At 58.1% G+C, this 8,540-nt stretch overlaps 1 pseudogene; it reads right to left on the bottom strand.

Moving 5' to 3' along the window:
- Positions 1–4,284: 4,284 nt before the first annotated feature.
- LOC142766220 (U2 spliceosomal RNA) lies at positions 4,285–4,456 on the bottom strand (annotated as a pseudogene).
- Between the last annotated feature and the right edge of the window lie 4,084 nt (positions 4,457–8,540).

The following is an 8,540-nucleotide window of genomic DNA, read 5'->3' as shown; positions in this document are numbered from 1 at the left end:
GGTCGCCCTTCTTGTGAATGAGGATCGTCCTCGTCGACTTCCAGCTCCGGGGTGTGCGGCGATATTTGAGGCAGACGTTGAATACCGCCGCAAGGTACCGCCCTTCAGGGTCCACCTGCCTCCAGTGGTGGTAAGTGAGGCGGTCCTCTCCCGGAGCTGTACTCTCGCACCTTCGGAGCTTGGCTGCGACCTCGTCGTCCAAGAAGGGGCAGAGGTCCAGTTCCTCGTTGGTGGGGGCTCGCGTCCTGAGAATTGTTGTGTCCACTGCTGCCGGAGACCAGAGGCGGGTGTAGTAGCTTTGAAGCGTGCCTGGGTCAATGGGGCAGAGCTGCGAAGGGCCCTCCGCAATCAGCCGGACGGCCCGGCGCCGGTTCCTCCTGTAAAGAGCCTGTATCTGGGAGGGGTTATCGGGATTAATCTCGCGCCGAGGTGGTGTTTGGCGCGAGTCCCGATTGGGCAGCCTCAGGTGGTCAGTAATGGCTGCCTCTGCGCGGTCCAGGATGCTTTCGAACCGCGCCCACTCCTCCTCAGATACGGGCAACCGGCTTAGTGCCCGCAGCTCCGCCGTCATCTCAGCTAGGACCCAGGCACTCTCTGGTCTGGCGGTGTCGGCCATCTCCTCCTGGGTGCCGTATGTGCTGCCGCTGTGTCGGTTGACTCTGCGGGGTGTCATCGCCTCGGGAGAAGGTGGTGGTGGACTCCCGATGGCTCGCCCCGCAGTCTGCTCTGGAAGCTCCCCCTCTGCAGGACTGCAGTACTCGTCCGAGGGGGAACTCGGTCGTGCTGCCTGGTGATCAGCTGGGCTGCCTGCCGCATCCTCGACGCCGCCTGGCAGGGGGGTAGGCAGGACCTCCTGTGGAGAGGGTCCTGCGGCGGCGCTTTGGGTGGGTGAAGCGGTGGCCCGCTGCTGCTGGTCCGTCTCGTCCGGTGAAGAGCCGGCGCCACTCTGCGAGGGAGAGGGGGCCACCACTGAGGGTGTCCCCGGAGTGGCGGCACGTCCGGGCGAGGCCTGCTGGTGGGGACTGGTGGAACCGGTGGCGCTGGTGGGCGGCTGTCGGGGCGGAGCACCTGCGGCGACGTTTTGCCTGGCCTGCTTCGCCTCCTCCCTCAAGTGCCACTGTTGATGGTTGTGAAGGCCCTTCCTTGCGGGGAAGGACCTTGGGCACTTATCGCATTGGTGCCGGAAACGCGGGGGAGGGGCGGCGGTGGGAGCGTTGGCCAGGCATTTGTTGACATGGGCCATTGGTCTTTGGCCCAGGACGTCGCCGCATAACGAGCAGATGTAGGAGGTGCTCGTAATTCTGGCTCCGTGCTCCGCCTCCAGGTGCCGCTCCAGGGACTGCCGCCGAGAGGTCCATGTGGCCGGGTTGTAGGTGGCCCCGCAGCCGAGCTCGCAGCACTCGATGGCAGGAGGCACGGGGAAGTACACTACAAGTGTACTCCCGTCGCGCACTGGCTGGCGCTCCTGCCAAGGGGGGTCGCCGTCATCCTCGCTGGAGTCCAGGGTTGGACCCCCGGAGGCCATGACCCTATTGCCACGCTAGGCGTGAGGGCCAGGGGGCCTCGGCGAGGACAGGGTGGTCGACGGCGACCATGGCGGGGCCAGGGAGGCCCCCGAGTGCGGCTGCGGCAGGACCAGGACGGCAGGCGCAGCACCGGCAAGCAGCAGGCAGGACCAAGCAGCAGGCACGACCAGACGGCAGGGCAGCAGGTCCTGGGGCAGCAGGACCACGGCAGCAAAACCAGGGCAGCAACACCAGGGCAGCAGGCAGGCAGCAGGAGGCGGCCGAATCCGAGTAGCAGCAGTGGACAAGGGGTGGGTGGGAGCGAGGGAGAAAGACTCCGCTGTAACCGGGCGGGTATCCGGTTGCCTCTACGAAGATCAGGGAGTGCAGGGCGGTCAAGCCACCACTACACTTTGATCTTAGCCAAAAGGCCGAGAAGCGATGCAATTCATTAGCACGTAATTAAAATCCATTCTTTCACACCTCGTACTTAGTTCTGGCCAAAAGCCGGGCAAACAGTAGCAAAGCAATTCCGACGTCCACCCATGCACAACCAGCATTGTGCACCGACAGCGGCAGCGCTGGCTTCACGGCATTGCTTTTATCCCCAGTCCGCTTGAAGTTTCTAGTTTCGCTTACAAACATGTTAAAACTGAAACCTTCTTTTTCCCAGAGGTCGAAGCCACGCGTGCTTGCTTGCATGCGTACTCTCTATGCGCCCATGACGTCACACCAAATGCTTGCTGGCGAACATTATCAGGCATGTCGCGAGGGATGCTACAGCATTTGTTTTAAAAACTGATGCATAGTGTACATGTCCAACTCGAGCACCAAAGTCTGGAAGGAAGGAAAAAAAAAAAAAAAAATGACTGTGCAAAATGTGAATACGTCACCCATCCAACATGGCTTCTACGCCGGCTGCCCAAGCAACGCCTCTGCAACGACGCCCACAATCATCGGCAAAAAGGTGGTGCCTTTGGCTGCTTCAGCACGCTCAACATATGCCTTGCAAGTTCCGACGTGGCGGAACACCGCACCGAGGTCGACGAAGGTCCTGCCGTGAAAGGCAGACCCGGGAATGCGTGCGAAACGTCTACCGCGTGGGTTGTGAAGCCGGTGAATGAAGGATCATGTGGCAGAGGGTGACGGAACGTGAGTGTGCGACTTGACGCTGCGATGTCGTTCAAGCGTTCAACGGGCCGGCAGGTTCTGTCTGTCGTGGTCGAAAACGTCCGAGTTTTGCTGATTCCGAGGGGTAGGAGTGCTATGGTGGCGTGTACGAGGCGCTGGTGCGGCGCTCCGTCGATCGTGCCGGACGGACATGAGGCGGCCGAAGGCGGTCGTGAAGTGGTCGCGGAAATCAGTGGAGAAGTACTCGCCTGCGCTTTTCGTCGAAGACGCGCGACAGACGGTCTTCGGGAGACACGGGTGGTTGCACAAATGCGACCGTGCGTCAACGTGCAGCCATATTCGTGGATTATTTCGCCCCATTACGATAGCTTCGTCACTGCGCTCGCTGGTGTTGCTTGTTTTTGTTGACCTTCACTTGTGGCTCACACCCACTGTGGGGGATTGGCTGGTTTGTTGTTCTGCTTCTTCGACTTCTACATACTCGGCTTAGTGAAGCTGTGAGGAGTGACGAGTGGGTACGGAGGCAAAGCGCGCCCGGGGCGTGATCTCACGCGTCCTGGGGTCCACGTCGCTTCAGGTACGTGCGTGGTGCGTCCGAACGTCTAGTGCGCAATTTTCTTGGAACTTCCAGCAACTGGCAATTCCATTGAGGTGAGCGTGCGAGGATGTTCGTTGTAATTAACGAGAGCCAACGGTGGATGAGCTGGTATGAGATGGTGTTCAGAAATGAAGTGTTTGATCAACAAGGCGATGCCCGCCGTGGTGGTCTGATGGCCGTAAGGTACTCGGCTGCTGACCCGCAGGTGGTGGGATCGAATCCCGGCCGCGGCGGCTGCATTTCCCTGTGCTCAGATTAGGGTGCACGTGAAAGAACCCCAGGTGGTCGAAATTTTCCCATAATCATATGGTGGTTTTGGGACGTCAAACCCCAAAGGTCAGTGGACATAGGAAAAGCACATCGGGGCTTTGCCGCTCCACCGTACAGCAGGTGTGTGCGGAGTGGGTCCTGTGGCGTTCTTTGCGATTTTAATTTGTGATGGGGAATAGTGTAGATGCGTAGACGTGGCGAGAGCACGCGTCTTCAGGTTCAGACGCCGCGTGAAGATGTGAAATAAAAATGCCTTCGCTTGCCACTGCAACTGTAAACAGAAACACCAACCAAACCCCATTTTCTAGAGGCTTTTTTTATTTTTCGTTGCGAAACGGGTGAATTCGAAAAGCGGAAATAGCTTGGCACATACATACACACTTCTACACACATACATACATACACATCGCACATGCATACACATCGTATACACACTTCTAGCTTTCCTCCGAAACAGTAATGATAATTTCCTCAATAGTTTTATTAATATGAGTAGGAACGTTAAAAAAAATAAGAAACTTGAGTATGTACGTGTGAACATAACAAAATAAAAGAGACCCTCCATATATGAAATACACACGGAAACATTTATTTTCCCAGAGCAATCGTAAGTGTAAACACAGCTAGCGCACTCCCTGCACGCGAATACCGCGTCAGCCGGGGCGGCGTGCTGCCACCGTCTCGGACACTCGACGCACCCAAGCCGTTTACCCCGGTATCATGGGTAAATCCGAACACTCCTTCTATCATTGAATTTATTGTCGAACTCACCCCGCAGGGGGTGAGTGGGCCGATCCCGGAGGTAGTGCAATACCGGGCCAACCCGTGGCGGAGGTGAAGCAAGCTTCAAGCACTCCGCCGCATCACAAAAATAAGTTTAATATCTTGGATCCAAATAGGATCCGTATCAGATATTAAGCTGATAAGAACAGATACTACAACAAAGAGAAGTTTATTTAGACTCTCAACACATTCGGCAACAGAACAGAAATATTTACAAATACTCAGCCAGGAATTCGGCTGTAATGACACTCAAAACAGCACTTGACCCAATTTGGGCACAAGAAGAACACAGCTGTATTGTACAGTAAATCATATAATATACAAAACCTATTTACATAAACAATGGATACAGTGAAATGAAAGCACATGATCTATTACGTATTTACATGCCGAAAGGAAACTTTATACAAAGATAAGCGGCACTCCCGCAAACAAACATAAACACTACGGGGGGGGGGGGGGCGGTTAACAAGGGGGGGCCAGAAGAAACCTCGTGCATGGAGCACGCCTTAATATCAGTGTAACTACGACCGAGGGAAGGGCTACATGTCTGTGCTTGTGCTATAAGGGGGGGGGGGTGGCCCCGCTTGGTTACAGAGTTGGGGGGGGTAGTTAATAGGGGATTAGGGGGGACACTAATTTACCATTGCGCAGGAAGAAAAATCTGGTGTGCCAGCGCCGGAGGAAGGATTCCTCGCCACTAGCCTCCAACTCCTCCGAGAGGTGCGCCCACACCAATCGCTTGATTCGGCTCACTGTGGGGTACGCGGCTCTAACGGGCTTCCTCCTCGCTTCTGCTAGCGAACGGCGCTGCCATATCACAAAGAGAGTGAGGGCGAAGACCACTCGCGCGAAGGTGCCCTTGTTGCGTCTGTGGTTTGGCGGAGGGCGGATGCCGAAGCACTGCGCAATCATGCGCCATACGGGTCTCGCAGCAGGGCAGTTTAGGAGCGCGTGGTCTTGTGTTTCTGTCTCTCGGCAGTTCGGGCAGCGGGCGTCGGGAACGATACCGAAATGGTGTAACCTTTGCCTCGTGGGGAGGACGTTCCACGCCCGTTTCCAAAGAAAGTCTTGGACCTCGCGGGGGGTGTCTCGACTGAACGTGGCGATTTCTCGCATCGCTCGCCTGGCACGTCGCTTGTCGTCTTCGTCGAGCTGGTGGGCCGTGAGTGTCTCGACCAGTCTGGCTGGCGGGTCGGACTCGATCTCGCATCCAGGGACCTCCTTTGCGAGCATACGCATCGTCGCTGCCGCCACCCTATAAAAGGGGGAGGGCGACTCGGCAAAGGGTCCGGAGTGGCCACCCGCTTCAAGCCAGTCGTTGCCCGCGCTGCTCCAGTAGAGGAGTAAACCCCTGCCCGCATAGTCGCTCTTCTGCGCTAGCGCACGGGCGGTCTTCAAGGCGAGGATCTTGCTCGTGGTCTGGACATGGGGGAGGCCAAGTCCTCCCTCGCTCGGTGCGAGCTGCAGAAGGTGGCGCTTGACTGGCGGGGGGTTGCCATCCCACATAAAAGCTGTTATGAGCTGGTTGAGGTGGTTCGCAATTCTGGTGGGCATGGTGGTCACTCGGCTAACGTGGGAGGCGAGGGCGCAGATGCTGGTCTTCACCGCTACGGCTTTGTCACGCAGGGTAAGGTCGGAGAGCTTGGCGCGTTCAATAAGTAGGTGGGCCCTGTCTATCACTCTACGCCAGGTGGATGCCGCCACACCCTCGCAGGTGAATAGCACTCCCAGGACTTTCACAGCAGAGACAGCCTCGATCGTCCCAATAGCCTCAGCCGGAAAAGGGCCAAAGAGCAAGGCCTTACTCTTGGCTTCGTTTAGCCTTGCTCCCGATGCGGCGGCATAGGTGCTGAATACCTGGCGGAAGCGAACGAGACTGCGTGCATCTCTTAGAAAGAGTGAGAGGTCGTCCGCGAAGGCCAGGATCTTCAACTCCTCCAGGCCCGTTAGTGGCAGGCCCCTGATGCGTTCGTCGCTGGCCACAGATGTTATGAGTGGCTCGATGGAAAGGACGAAAAGGGTCGGGCCTAACGGGCACCCCTGCCTGATACCTCTTGTGTACGGGAAAGAGTCGGTCGTGGCACCGTTCACAGCTACGCAGCACTGCAGGTCCTGGTAAAGGAGCGCGATGACCGCGACGAACTCTTCCGGGAAACCAAACTCGGCCAGCGTTCCAAGCAGGTAGGAGTGCCTCACCCTGTCAAAGGCCTTAGCCTGGTCCAGGGAGAGGAAGGCCCCAGCGACTCGCTTGTAGGAGGCATACTCGAACACATCCCTGGTCAACGTTAGGTTGGTGTACATAGAGCGGCCAGGGACAGCGCAGGACTGGTGCGGAGCGATCAAGTCCGGCAGGAAAACCTTCGTTCTGTTGTTTACTATGGCCGCCACGATCTTATAATCTACATTAAGTAGGGTGATCGGGCGCCAAGATGACGGGTCGTTCGGGGGCGCACCGTCTTTAAGGATCAGGACGATCCGTCCCGCACCGAAGGAGGCCGGCTTTGCACGCTCCCCCAGTACCAGGTTGACGATATGCAGAAGGGGGGCGCCAAGGACGTCAAAAAAGGTCATGTAGAACCCCGCTGTCAGGCCATCGATGCCTGGCGCCGAGTTGGGCGACATTGACCTGATTGCCTGGCGGAGTTCGTCGAGTGAAGCGGGAGCGCATAGGGTCTCGCATTCGTCGACTTCGAGGCGTCGGAGGTTCTTGAATAAGGCCTTGTCGAGGGCGGGGTCGGGCTGCACTTCGCTCGGGTCGGGTTCGCTAAAGGCCACCTTGAAGTGGTCGCGAAATGTGGCCTCGATCTCTACCGGGTCTGAAGTAAGTGTGCCGTCGGGGCGCAACACTTCCGAGATGCGCAGCGACCCGTTCCCACTGACCTCGCGCAAGTCCGCGTCCGACGGATCGCCCGGGACGGCTCGCGCCGCTCGGGTTCCCTTGGCGGTCGCACTGAGCAGCCTGTCGTGTTGGACCATGAGTGAGTCCAAGTAGTCGCGAGTGCAAGTCGTGAGAGCGTCAGCACTTTGGATAATCCGGATTCTGCGTAGGATCTCATTCAGTCTTGCTGTTAAACGCTTCTTCCGTGCGCTACCCTCCTGCTGCAGGAGTTCCCGCCACGTCGCCTTCAGGTCGTCCCAATCGGCCGGGGATGCGCAGGGGGAAGCCAGGAGCGAACTTTCCAGCCGAGACCTAATGCGCGCGACGCACTCATCGTCTTGCAAGATCACGGGGTCGAGGCGCCAGGCTGCGTCGCGCCGCCGGGCACCCGGCTTCGCTTTCACGGTTACTACCACTGGGGCGTGGTCCGATGACTTCACCAGGGTGTTCGGCAGAGCGAGGACCTCGCACGAGATGACAAGGGGAAGCAGCATGTCTGGGACATAAATGCGGTCTAGCCGGCTCTCTGTGTGTCTTGACGTGCGGGTTGGTACAAAGTCATCACCGTGGTGGTGGACCCAGGCGTCCGTGAGCATGAGGTGTCGTAGAATCTTGGTGAGCTCCTTGGCGTGGTAGGATGAGCCACCGCGCCCCGGGCCTCTTACATCCCTCGTGGTGTCGACGACGCAGTTAAAGTCGCCGAGGACCACGTGGGGAAGGGGCTCGAGAAGGTAAGCGTGCAGGTCCCGGAAGAACCGATTGGTGTCCGAGCGCGTGACGGGTGCGTAGACGTTAGTGAATCGAAACTTCCTCCCGTCGATAAATAAGTCGAGTAGGAGGGTTCGTCCGTCTGCTCCGAACACGCAATGCGCCTTTTCCCGGTAACGGCCCGAGACGAAAATCACGCCGACGCCACACGCCTTGGCATTCGTCAGGGAAAAAAACCCTTCGACCTGACAGTTACGACGGAAAAGGGTCACGTCGAGAGGGGTCCTAAAGTTGGCTTCCTGCACGAACAGAAGGTCGATGCCCTGGTTCTTGGCGAACGACACCACAGCGCTTTGCTTGACTCGGTTGCGAAACCCGCGAACGTTCCAAGTTGCAAATCGCAGTGGCGTCATCGGCTAGCGTGACGTAACGACAGACGGAGTGCGGAGGGGGAAAGGAGGAAGCAGCGCGCGCCGGCGCTACGGAGAGGGGGAAACATACGGCGCCGAAAGAAAGGAGGAGGCTGCGAGAGAGCGGGTGAGGAGAGGGAAGCTACGCAGCCGGCGAGGGCAGAGATCGGGCGCATACTCAATGTTGGGGGCCAGCAGGTTTGGGGGGGGGGTCCCCTTTGCCGGCGCTGTTTGTGTCGAGCTTCTTCGCTTTT

Source organism: Rhipicephalus microplus, chromosome 6, assembly GCF_043290135.1.
Source record: "Rhipicephalus microplus isolate Deutch F79 chromosome 6, USDA_Rmic, whole genome shotgun sequence".
Taxonomy (NCBI): domain Eukaryota; kingdom Metazoa; phylum Arthropoda; class Arachnida; order Ixodida; family Ixodidae; genus Rhipicephalus; species Rhipicephalus microplus.
This window is presented reverse-complemented; position numbering and strand designations above follow the sequence as displayed.